The sequence below is a fragment of the Xenopus tropicalis genome, chromosome 3 (genome assembly GCF_000004195.4).
Source record: "Xenopus tropicalis strain Nigerian chromosome 3, UCB_Xtro_10.0, whole genome shotgun sequence".
Classification (NCBI taxonomy): domain Eukaryota; kingdom Metazoa; phylum Chordata; class Amphibia; order Anura; family Pipidae; genus Xenopus; species Xenopus tropicalis.
In genome coordinates, this window is record NC_030679.2 from 91,054,545 (window position 1) to 91,067,930 (window position 13,386).

Below are 13,386 nucleotides of genomic sequence, written 5' to 3' on the forward strand. Positions count from 1 at the left end.
GAAATGAGTATTAGGGGTGGATTTTTGGCAGCGCTCTTAAAATACTACCTCAAGAAGGTTGCCAATTTGCCTCATGGCATGAGCACCGCTATGGCTATTAGGGTGAGGGCATGTGAAGCGCAGATCCACTTCTCTCAGTCCTGCATTTTTCCGTTGGGCTGAGAGAAGCGGATCTGCTTTCCTACACTGCCTATGTACCTGCACTGAAAACTACAGAATCCGCTTCAGTGCAGCCACGCACGATTGAGTGGAACGTAGGTCTGCCTGTAAAATGTGAAGGCCAATTTCAGTGCAATCCAACAAATCCGTTAAATTATTATAAGGTTAGTGGACATGATCGTACATCTAGCAATTTTTTATCTGACATTGGTCAGAAAATCGATCAGGCAGGTTTGAAAAATTTTCATCATTAACAATATTTGCCCATTGTCCAGTTGTTTTCAGGACCAAGCAGGTAGTTTTCCTAGCTTTAACTAGACAATATCACTTGAAATGGTCACTTTCGTTGATGGGCAAATCGTACTTTTAAATGATTGTTTCAGGATAAGTTTGGTCCTACAATAACGAAAAGATCTTTTAAAAATCTTAACATATATGGCCAGCTTTTATTATAAAGGGTTGTTCTGAGCACTGAGGAATTGGCGTGCAGGAGAGTTAAATCTTGTGCTCATCTATTTCCCAAGTGTGTCAGAAAAAAACAAATGCAGCTGGCCGGCATGCCTTTGTGCCTTCCCACAAATCCAGGCTTGTCATCTACTTTGCTAAGGCATTTGATACAGTACCTCACAGAAGGTTAATGATAAAATTAAGGAATATTGGCCTAGAACATAATATTTGTAATTGGATAGAGAACTGGCTGAAGGATAGATTACAAAGAGTGGTGGTAAATGGAACATTTTCTAATTGGGCCAGTGTTAGTGGAGTACCGCAGTACTGATGTTGTAACCCTGCCTTTTTACCTCTCTTTCCCTTGTACCGTCGGCCCCCAACATTTCATGTCACCATGTGGCCCCCAAGCACTGGGCACTGACATACCAAGAATACTATATACAGTAAGAGACAGCGATTATTGGCCCCTCAAGCACACTGTACACAGTGAAGGGCAGTGCATACCCTGGGGTAGAAGTATGAATGCAGTGTCCACTTTGTGTTTAATGTCCCAAAACACATAGCAGTGTTATCAGGGAATCATTGTTGGGGGTGGGCTGGACAGCTTACTCCTCTGGTGCGGGGCCCTAAGGCCGGTCCTGCTGGTAAGGTCTCACCTTGAGTATGCGGTGCAGTTTTGGGCTCCAGTCCTTAAGAAGGATATTAATGAGCTGGAGAGAGTGCAGAGACGTGCAACTAAACTGGACGGGTGGAACTAAAGAGGATGGAATATTTAAACTATGAGGTTAGACTGTGACGGGTTGTTTTCTTTAGAAAAAAAGTCACTTGCGAGGGGACATGATTGCTCTGTACAAATACATTAGACGGGATTATAGACAGATAGGGAATGTTCTTTTTTCTTAAAAAATGATCAGCGCACCAGAGGGAACTCTTTAGATTAAAGCAATGGAAATTTCATTTAAAGGACAAGTCAACCCCCCAACCAAAAATTTTAGCAGTGAAAAGCCTCACAGCATTCTTTAAAACCTGCCACTCCGGTCCCTCAAAAGCAAACAGTGAAGCTGCAGCGATCCCTTGATGTTTCTTCCACTGTACAGCTCTGTAACTCCCTCTCCCCCCTCCCTTCAGAATTCTACTTGTCTCCTGGCGTGGTGCACGCGCACACTTCTTAGCAGTTTTTAATGAGCATGCGCACATGTGTCTATTTTGCGTATTTTAATAAACCTTGTTTTAAAAAAAGTGCTTCAAGAGGTCAGGCAGGAGGGGCTATGCGCGCATGTGCATATGGAACACACACAGGTGCTCAATGATGTCACCCTGGCAAAATGGCCACCTGGTGAAACGCCAGATGAAGAAAAAAAGAATGCGGTGGGACAGGCTGTAGGAGAAGAGTGAGGGAGCTGAACTTATGTGGTTGAGGTGGGGGTAAGGCGCCCTTTCCATTACACCTAAAATTAATTTTAGCCTTGACATCTCCTTTAAAGGAGAAGGATTCGCCACATTAGTGCCACATAGAACGCTATATTTATTCAGCAGAAAGCTTTGCTATAACTAAGTAAAGAGCCCTAGAATCTCCCTCCGATAGCAGCATTTACATAGACCTTTCTGATAAAGCTTCGGGCTTTTTTCAAACCAATTTAACTTTGTAAGAGTTTTTTAAAAAGGAAATTCTGCTCTGCTAGTGCAGGGAGCACTATTGCGCCCCTCCAAGGCGGGGGGGGGGGGCATCATCACAGGAGCTGGCTGAGGCGGCTCAGGGGCCTGAAATGCCGAGTTTCAGTATGTCTGTCAGAAACTGAATGGGGTTGGAGACTGGAGGGTAACAAAAATTAAACACCATGTTAGTGAAATCCTGCAATTATCATGTGATTCTTCTATTGTCACAAAATCCCATAGTTTAACATCAGGTTTAATGGCTGCATTGTGCAATACAGACAGCAAATGTGTTTTGCTTTTTGGAGAAGCATTCGGTTTCACAAATGCATAACTGGCTTCTGTGAACAGAATTGTTGTTTTTGTTCTTTCTTAACACAGAGAGAAATTGGAGCAAGAGTTGTGTTGTTTCAGTAAATGTATTAAAGCTACATATTTCTCTACTGTGAATTTCCCTTTTTGTAGTTGGGTATGATAATTGTTATCAGGAATGCTTAAAAAGCGGGGTTTTCCGGATCTTTCTGTAATTTGGATCACTATACAGGTACTAGTCTTTAAAAAAATAATTGAATTAAATAAACCCAACAGGATTGTATTTAGGCAGACTGCACAAACCACCGAGACTGAGGAGGAACTGCAGAAATATAGGGCATCAGTACGTAATATTTTCCAACATGCCCGATCTCAGAGACAAAGGATATACAGATATACATAGTACATAAATACCCTCTGGATCTGGCAAGCAACCAAACGTAGTACTGGTTTTTAGTTTAGAAACGTATTACATTACAACTATTTATTTACTAGTACAGGTATGTGATCCATCATCTGGAAACCTGTTATCCAGAAAGTTCTGAATTACAGAAAGTCCATCTCTCATAGACTCCATTGTACTTGATCCCAACTAAGATATAATGAATCTTTCCCAGAGGCAAAACAATCCTATTGGGTTTAGTTAATGTTTAAATTATTTTTTAATAGTAATTTGGTATGGAGATCCAAATTACAGAGAGATTGCTTATCCGGAAAACCCCAGGTCCTGAGCATTCTGGATAACAGGTTCTATACCTGTACTGCTATGCCCAAGTTATTTAAACACCAGGAGTGCAAATTCCTTTTAAGTCCCTTTAAGATATTGTGATTATTTCAATGTCTGTTGCTTCCAAAATTTTATTTTGAGCACCATCTAGTGGCATCTACTGTGTATTTATATACAAGAGCTGCATGGCAGATTTATATATTTCACAAACACTATTAAATCAAAAACCAGACTGAGATGCTTTGAATGTGAATTTAATTTGGCTACTGGATGCACATCTACTTGAATGTATGCTGAACACATCTAAATGCATGTATTCTATGTTTATAAGGATTTTTGTGAGTTCAAAATACATTTTTAAATTTACAAGTTTTTGTCAAATGCATAAAAATGTGGCATTTTGAAAAATACAGAACTAAATAAGCTTGGGTGCAACCAGGCAGATTAACATGGAATAAATGAGCTTGTGTGTCTTAAAGTCAAGTCAAACATATCAAAAAGCCCAGGCGTAAGGTGTTGGGAGGATTAGCTTGACACAGCCCTAGGCAAATTACAGGATTTATGTGCAGAAAACAGAGAGCGATACCAAAATGCTGCAGAACAGGACTTTACCATTGTTTTATTTAGCTGCAGTCTCAAAGGTCACAGTAACCGAATTGAAGTGAGCTGAACTGAATAAGGCTAGACATGCCACACCTTCTCTTTTTGCCATTTCTGTCAACCCAAGGCAGCTACAGCCCTGTATCAGGGAAGGTCTGTGCCTTGGATTACCTGAATTTAGGGACCGACTTAAATTATACTGAATATTTACAATACATTATAACATTTATGATACATAGTTGATCAGAAAAAGATTTACATTACGTGGCACAATAGGGAATCAACATTGATTTTTTTTCTTCTGTTTACCTGTTCATTTGCAATGACCACTTAGATATATAAGGAGATTATAAATCACTGAGGAGTTGCATAAGGCCGATGGCGGAGTGCTTTTATTCAGGTCATGGGACTCCCAGGTAACTTTTAATCTCCTCATATTTTACAACAAGGGGTGCAGTATTTATTTGAATACAAGTGCCAGTGAGTGAGTTTCATGTGACTAAAATGACATCACTAAGCACTGTTTATAAGCATCACCTTTTAGAGGATCATTAATGCATTTTAAAAATATAAACTGTTTTTACATATTCTGGAATATTGTTATGTTTGACTAAAAATTACAAAAGTTAACCATATCTGTTTTTATTTTGTGAGTGACAGGGTTCCTTGGTGGACACACTGAGGGAAGTGCAACCTACATCCCATATGGGTGTCCCAAGGGTGTGGGAAAAAATCATGGAGCATATCAAAGATGTGTCAGCACAATCAGGAACTGTCAGAAAGATGGTTCTGTCCTGGGCAATGTCCCTCAGCTTAGAGAAGAACCTAAGCCCTGCCAGGTAAAGTATAAATTGCCTCTCAAGTCACAACGTAAACCATGGATCTCATAGGTGAGGGACATTCATGATCTGCTGCACACAATGGCACCAAGTTAACATGGATAACAAATAAGGACATTACATGGGGTTCCTTGGTAAATAAAGGATTTTATCAGGGGCCACCATAGGCAGGATCCAAGCGGAATGTTTCATCATTGACTTTACAATATAAAATTTTAACATGCTACTGCTGTTTCTACTGTTGGGTCTTGCAAACTGAGAAACATTTGAGCACATATGTTGCAATATAAGTCCTGCTTATAAACAGGCCAGGAGTCAGACAGTTTACTCCTGACCTGGATCCCTGAGCAGACAGTTACAACAGAGAGACTGACTTGTGTCACAATTTGCAAAAGCAGAATAACATCACTAAATATTACTATTAGGGTTATGGCAGATGGGAATTTTTGCTGGGCTACAAAAACCATAAAACATTGACTATGAGAGCCTGTACAATAAGGGTTGTGCAGCCAGGTATTATTCCCACATATTGATTTACTGAGAGCAGCACCTCTTCTGCATACCAGCCTTAGTTCATCATATCTACCACTGATTGTTTTGGTATTGGTACATTTATAAATAGAAATCACATTTTTTAGTTAAAATCCAATTTATTCTTTTTTTCTTATAAACATGCCACATTCAAAGAATTATTTATTAAGGTCTTGGCAGGCAAGACGTTTTGTCACCCATGCTTGGGGGTATATTTATCATGCTGTGTAGAAAGTGGAGTAAAACATCACCGGTGATGTTGCTCATAGCACCCCAATCAGATGCTTTACTTTGATTTTCTAACAGCATGATAAATATACCCTAATCTCATAGTTACCTATACACCGACATTAGGGAAGGGAAGGAATTGTGCGCTGCCTAAACTAATCAATTTCTCTCTCTGCTCCTCTGGTTTAGCAGTGGGCTTAAGACATTTCTTCCATCACTGGTGGATTACTTGGTCCTGGCAAAGATACGTAAACTCCTAGGATTTTCTTGTTGTCAAAAACATTTCTCAGGAGCTGCACCAATTTCCCTGGAAACCCTAGAATTTTTCCTTGGCCTCAATATCACATTGTATGAAGCATATGGCATGAGTGAGACAACAGGACCCCACTGTATGTCTGGTCCACAAACACATCAATTGCAATGGTAAGACTGGTATTTGCTCACTATAATCATTACAGACATCGGTAACTAGAGTTGCCAACTTTGACCTTGGCAAAAACAGACAAGAGGGTGAGATGATGACACATGGGGACATGTTTGTTAGCTTTCGGGGCATTGACGTAAGATCAAAGGTTGTTACTGGCCATATATGTTCGGGTTTCATAAGGCTGAAAACTGAACAGGCAGCTGAGACCCAACAGCCATAAGAAAAACTGAACTGTTCATGTCAAAATTGAACATTTGGCCAGTGTCGGACTGGCCCACCAGAATACCCAGGAAACTCTCAGTGGGCCCAGGTGTCAATGGGCCCTTTTACTTCTAACTATTTGCTGGAGTTGGACTGGTCCATCGGGATACCAGGAAAACTCCCAGTGACCTGCTTCATGGTCATTCCTTATTTCTGTATGAGAACAAAGAGGAACTAAGAGACTAGGATAATAAAGAGATTAAATAAGCAAAGGAGGAATAATAGTTTATAGAGTGGGCCCATGGTCCAGGGTTTTCTGGTGGGCCCCTGGCATCAGACTCCGACACTGCAGGTGGTAACGCTGTCAGTAAAACTGATTTACTAGCCAGGGAAGCTGATTAAACTGTCTAAATCTATCCCTGTGATATCAAGCTGTTCATGGCAGTGATTTGGATTTGGTACCCAGTTTAACCAAGCACACTTATTGCAGCTGCGGTAAAGTCGTCCCTGGATGTCAAGTGAAACTGGTAAACAAAGATGCAGAGGGAAATGGAGAGATCTGTTTTTGGGGCAGGACTGTATTCATGGGCTATCTGAACATGGACAGCAAAACAAAGGAAGCATTCGATGAAGAGGGATGGCTGCACTCAGGAGATATTGGGAAGATGGATGCTGAAGGCTTCCTGCAAGTAACTGGGAGGATCAAAGGTTAAAACCTTTATAAATCCAAAGTAACTATTTTCTGTTTATTAGCATTACAAGATAAAGTGCAGCTTCCTTCAATTTATGATTAACTTTATTTTCCTTTTTAAACAATGACATTGGCCTTTATATTATATACAGGTCCTTTTCAAAAAATTAGCATATTGTGATAAAGTTCATTATTTTCTGTAATGTACTGATAAACATTAGACTTTCATATATTTTAGATTCATTACACACAACTGAAGTAGTTCAAGCCTTTTCTTGTTTTAATATTGATGATTGTGGCATACAGCTCATGAAAACCCAAAATTCCTATCTCAAAAAATTAGCATATTTCATCCGCCCAATAAAAGAAAAGTGTTTTTAATACAAAAAAAGTCAACCTTCAAATAATTATGTTCAGTTATGCACTCAATACTTGGTCGGGAATCCTTTTGCAGAAATGACTGCTTCAATGTGGCGTGGCATGGAGGCAATCAGCCTGTGGCACTGCTCAGGTGTTATGGAGGCCCAGGATGCTTCAATAGCGGCCTTAAGCTCATCCAGAGTGTTGGGTCTTGTGTCTCTCAACTTTCTCTTCACAATATCCCACAGATTCTCTATGGGGTTCAGGTCAGGAGAGTTGGCAGGCCAATTGAGCACAGTAATACCATGGTCAGTAAACCATTTACCAGTGGTTTTGGCACTGTGAGCAGGTGCCAGGTCATGCTGAAAAATGAAATCTTCATCTCCATAAAGCTTTTCAGCAGATGGAAGCATGAAGTGCTCCAAAATCTCCTGATAGCTAGCTGCATTGACCCTGCCCTTGATAAAACACAGTGGACCAACACCAGCAGCTGACATGGCACCCCAGACCATCACTGACTGTGGGTACTTGACACTGGACTTCAGGCATTTTGGCATTTCCCTCTCCCCAGTCTTCCTCCAGACTCTGGCACCTTGATTTCCGAATGACATACTTTGGACCACTGAGCAACAGTCCAGTGCTGCTTCTCTGTAGCCCAGGTCAGGCGCTTCTGTCGCTGTTTCTGGTTCAAAAGTGGCTTGACCTGGGGAATGCAGCACCTGTAGCCCATTTCCTGCACGCGCCTGTACATGGTGGCTCTGGATGTTTCTACTCCAGACTCAGTCCACTGCTTCCGCAGGTCCCCCAAGGTCAGGAATCGGTCCTTCTCCACAATCTTCCTCAGGGCCCAGTCACCTCTTCTCGTTGTGCAGCGTTTTCTGCCACACTTTTTCCTTCCCACAGACTTCCCACTGAGGTGCCTTGATACAGCACTCTGGGAACAGCCTATTTGTTCAGAAATTTCTTTTTGTGTCTTACCCTCTTGCTTGAGGGTGTCAATGATGGCCTTCTGGACAGCAGTCAGGTCGGCAGTCTTACCCATGATTGCGGTTTTGAGTAATGAACCAGGCTGGGAGTTTTTAAAAGCCTCAGGAATCTTTTGCAGGTTTTTAGAGTTAATTTGTTGATTCAGATGATTAGGTTAATAGCTCGTTTAGAGAACCTTTTCATGATATGCTAATTTTTTGAGATAGGAATTTTGGGTTTTCATGAGCTGTATGCCACAATCATCAATATTAAAACAAGAAAAGGCTTGAACTACTTCAGTTGTGTGTAATGAATCTAAAATATATGAAAGTCTAATGTTTATCAGTACATTACAGAAAATAATGAACTTTATCACAATATGCTAATTTTTTGAAAAGGACCTGTATATATATATATATACATACATAAATATATAACACAGACATCTGCATAAGGCTGCACTGTGGGGAGGATATGGAAACTAAAAACAAACTTAAACATTCATAACAAATTTCATCAATAATAAGAGTAAGGCTATGATGCCAGATACACAGAATAACCGTAGTTGCATGAGATATCTGTTAAAGGATTGCAGTGCTGGGGTCAGTACAAGTATGGGATTGGTTATCCACTAACCCATTATCCAGACAGCTCCAAATTATGGGATGGCCATCTCCCACAGACTCCATTTAAATAAATCATTTAATCTTTAAAAAATATTTTTCTTTCTGATAATAAAACAGTACCTTGTACTTGATCCCAACTGTGATATAATTAATCCTTATTGAGGCAAAACAATCCAAATTACGGAAAGACTCCTTATCTAGAAAATGCCAGGTCCAAAGCATTCTGGATAACAGGTCCCATGCCTGTATTACTATGACACAAGCTTTCGGGGGTGACCCCTTCTTCAGGTGCAATACACAAAAGTGAACAATTTACTCACTAAATACCTTAACAGACCATGTGACACTACCATGTGACCCATTAACCGCATCTCGGCTGCAATGCCAATTTACTCCCAGAACTCATTTATCCAGCCACTAACCAGAAAACAGCACTAGTTGCTGCAAAACCAGGCATTTACTCTGGTGCTACGTGTATCCCACCTTGAAAATGGACCTGTCACCCAGACATGAGACCCTGTATAATAAAAGTCCTTTTCAAATTAAACATGAAACCAAAATTCATTTTTATATTAACACATTCAAACCCATTATAAATGCATTTCAAAATCCTAGCTGTCAATTATATACTGCCTGCCCCACCTCTATGCCTTATAGAGGCGGGGCAAGCAATTACTTAAACTTTCCATTCAGCACTCACACTCCCCCTACCTTCTCACCATCTAATTGTGTAGCCAGTGCATGAGCAAGGGCATCAGGTCCCCCATTCTGGCACATACACAAGATTTTGGGATGATACAAAGCTTGCCTTAATAACAGTGCCCACAAAATGGCAGCCGCCTGCTAGCTGTGATTGTATATTCCCAAGGCTGAAGGAAACAAGATTTATATAGTATGTGAAGTTAATTTTGCTTAACAAACACAATGGAAAAGAAATTGGAATTATTTCTTTGGGTGACAGGTCCCTGGTGGAAAATACACCAAACAGTAATCTTATTTACTGTGTCTCTCACAATATTCATTTATAAATAGCCATTATTACCATGATTTTTGCTTTTTACTCTCCAGCAAGTTTGTATTTGCACTCACACTCACACTATTAATATTTTGTTTTTCTGAAAAGAGTTAATCATTACTGCTGGAGGGGAAAATGTTCCTCCCATACTTATTGAAGATGCAGTAAAGAGACATTTGCCAATCGTTAGTAATGCTGTACTCATCGGTGACAAAAGAAAATTCTTATCAATGCTTCTTACTCTTAAGGTACAGTACAATTCTGTAAAGACACTATGGAACTAAACAGCAAGTAATTACAGATAGTACGGTTTTATCTCCCAGAGCACTGTGAATTCAGATTCCTTAGAGGCAACGGACAATCTAACCCAGGAAGCAATACGGTTTTGCCAGGATGTTGGAAGTAAAGCTACAAAAGTGTCAGAAATTGTTGGAAGGAAAGACCAAGCTGTGTACAAAGCTATTGAAGAGGGAATAAACACAGCGAATAGGGAAGCAGTATCCAATGCCCAGCGCATACAGAAGTGGACAATTCTGCCCAAGGATTTTTCAATATCTGGTGGAGAAATGGGTGAGAAGACTATATTTATAAATAGTATACCAAATGCAACATGATAGTATATGATTGAGTAAAAGCACTATCACATGTCTACTTGATGATATTTGACTTAAACATGGGATTCCCATTGTGTTGGTGCTGCTGCTGAATTGTGTATATCACAGGGGTACTTCACCACAACAAACAACCATTTTCAGACAAGGCAAAATATAACAAAACATAGTTTTATTAGTATTCTCTGGTGCCTTTTACATTTTCATTCCCATTTTTCATGACTTGCTGCCTAAATTGCCATTTGAAGTTTCATTAAAGTTCAACCTTGTCTCCCTAGTCTTTGTAACTGAGGCTCAAGTTCTTTTATGGCTGTAATCTTTTTAACGTAGATTTTCTGTTGGGAGTTGTATGACTGGCACACTCATGTTTCAGTTTCTTCTTTCTAAGCCACACCAGTTTTCCTGCTTTCGTTACCCTGTTAAAAAGGGGGCATTTTCAGCCCAATTTTCAATGTTTAATTACAATATGCCTTCCTCCATTATTAGCTTTAAATTTGCAGTAGTGTATTCTTTATAAGGAGCGACAAAAAACAGCTCCTGGTAACTTCAAGAGCCGAAATTCTGATTTTTAAATTGGAATTTCAGTTCTAGTGCCGATAGCACTATTATGTGCTCTGCAATAGCGATGCTGCCCCCCAGGCATCCCATAGGCCACTTTAGTGTGGCACTGTGGGCCTAAGTGGGGTGAGCTGGTCCCAGCAAGCTTACAGACTATCATGGTTTCCTCCCAACCTGTGGGATCAGGCTAGGCTGACTTTTTTACTTTTTACTGCCATCTTGGTTTTACCTCCATTCTAAACTTTCTCACCCCTTTTCCGGATTCATCTTTATGGTCTTACTTACGGCATCCTTAACCCCAACAGAAATAACTAGGTCTTTACTGCTATTAAATACATTATATGCAAGAGTAAGTTCTAAATTCAGTGCTGGGACATGGGAAAGTGTATATCTTTGGCTTTTCTTTTATGTATGTCATTTTTTCAGGGCCAACAATGAAGCTGAAACGGCATACAATCCTTGAAAAGTACACAGAGCACGTGGAAGCTTTTTATAATGTTTAAAACATATCCCACAACTTGGTGAGTTATTTTAGTTCATGAAACACATAGGGGCACATTTACTTATCCACGAATGCTCCGAGCGTTTGTTCAATCGGTCCAATCGTATGTTCCGCGACTTTTTCGTACCTTGCTCGACTTCTTCATATTTTTAGCGCGAAAAAATCGGATCGGCTTTGCCGCTGTTTACAATCGTTCGGTATGAAAATATCTTGACTTTCGGATCACCAATACGATATTATCGTGACTATTTTCTTAAGCATTTTCGTGATATTTGCAATCTGAAGAAATTCGAACTCGTGTTTTGATAAATCTGCCCCATTGACTGATTTTCTTACATACTGTGGGTTCTAAATTGCAATTACTTTTACCAACCAATCAGCATTGGATTTGTTCAAACAAATATGTTAGAAAATTATAGCAAAATACTTATAGGTGGGTAGTTTTGTTCACCGCTGCAACTTAGAAAATAACATGTTAGGGGTAACTGCATTGGTGCAATGTAATTCAACTCCCCAGGGTATGGCAACACTCAGCCTATTACCCACACCTTCCTCATCTATTATTGACATGATGCTCCCTTAGTGGACCACTTAATCTCTTCCCTTTAGTGGCATGACAGGTTCTAAAGGCGAAGACACACAGGGCAATTAGCACAATTTTAAAACCTCTGTCACGGCGACTAATTGCGATTTAGCTGCCATAGGTTAATATACAAGTCACCGCAAACAACTGTGCACCGTTTATGGCGTGCCATAAAGTCATGGTGACTAATCCCCCAGTGTGTCTTCGCCCTAAGAATGGCTGCATTCTATTGCATGTCTCATTATAGTCCAAATTGCATGTAGCAACAAAAGGAAAAGTGGAGTTCAGGGGTCAGTCATTAAGTTGCAGGTTGACAAATTCTTCCCAGTGTTATTCACTGCACAAATCTTGGCCTTTGTGTCATTTAGGAGTCTTCTGTGAGCGCACAAGTTTGTTTGTTAGGTCTAGGGTAGTGACTTAAAATATTCATTTGCCCAACACCCTTAAGTGCCAATCATCATCACTTATTATGCCCACTGGCAATGTTCCCTCTAAGATGTGCGCTTGTACATGCTCACACAAGTTTTGAGGCAGAAACAAAGGATCAGTGCTGCTCAACTGCTCTGGACTGAAGGAAAGCAGGGGTTGTTCCACACTGAGGTTAGACTAAGGGGCTGATTTACTAAGACACGATTTCGAATCCGAATTGGAAAAATTCCGATTGGAAACGAACATTTTGCGACTTTTTCGTATTTTTTGCGATTTTTTCGGCGTCTTTACGATTTTTGCGTAAAACCGCGAGTTTTTCGGCGTCTTTACGAAAGTTGAGCAAAGTCGCGATTTTTTCGTAGCGTTAACACTTGCGCGCAAAGTCGCGCCTTTTTCGTAGCGTTAAAACTTAAAAGGCGCAACGTTTCGCGCAAGTTTTAACGCTACGAAAAAATCGCGACTTTGCGCAACTTTCGTAAAGACGCCGAAAAACTTGCGTTTTTACGCAAAAATCGTAAAGACGCCGAAAAACTCGCGTTTTTACGCAAAAATCGTAAAGACGCCGAAAAAATCGCAAAATTACCGATCATTACGAAAAAAATGCAATCGGACGCATTCGGCCCGTTCGTGGGTTAGTAAATGTGCCCCTTAGTGTAAAGGGTTGCTTTATGTATTTGTTTCTCCCTGCTTCCTTCAGTCAAGAACTGAAGAACTCTGGAAATATATTGTAGATAGCTTTGTTTTTGAGGGGCGAACCGGATATTAGCTTTTGTATTTTGAATTTACAACCACTTTAATGTTGTAAAGGGTTGGAAAAATAGACGTGTCCACCAAATTCATACATTTGTCTAAACGTCTATTAACTGCTAGCCTCCTCCCTTGGTTTTTTTTTTCCCCATCAGATTCAGTAGACACAGG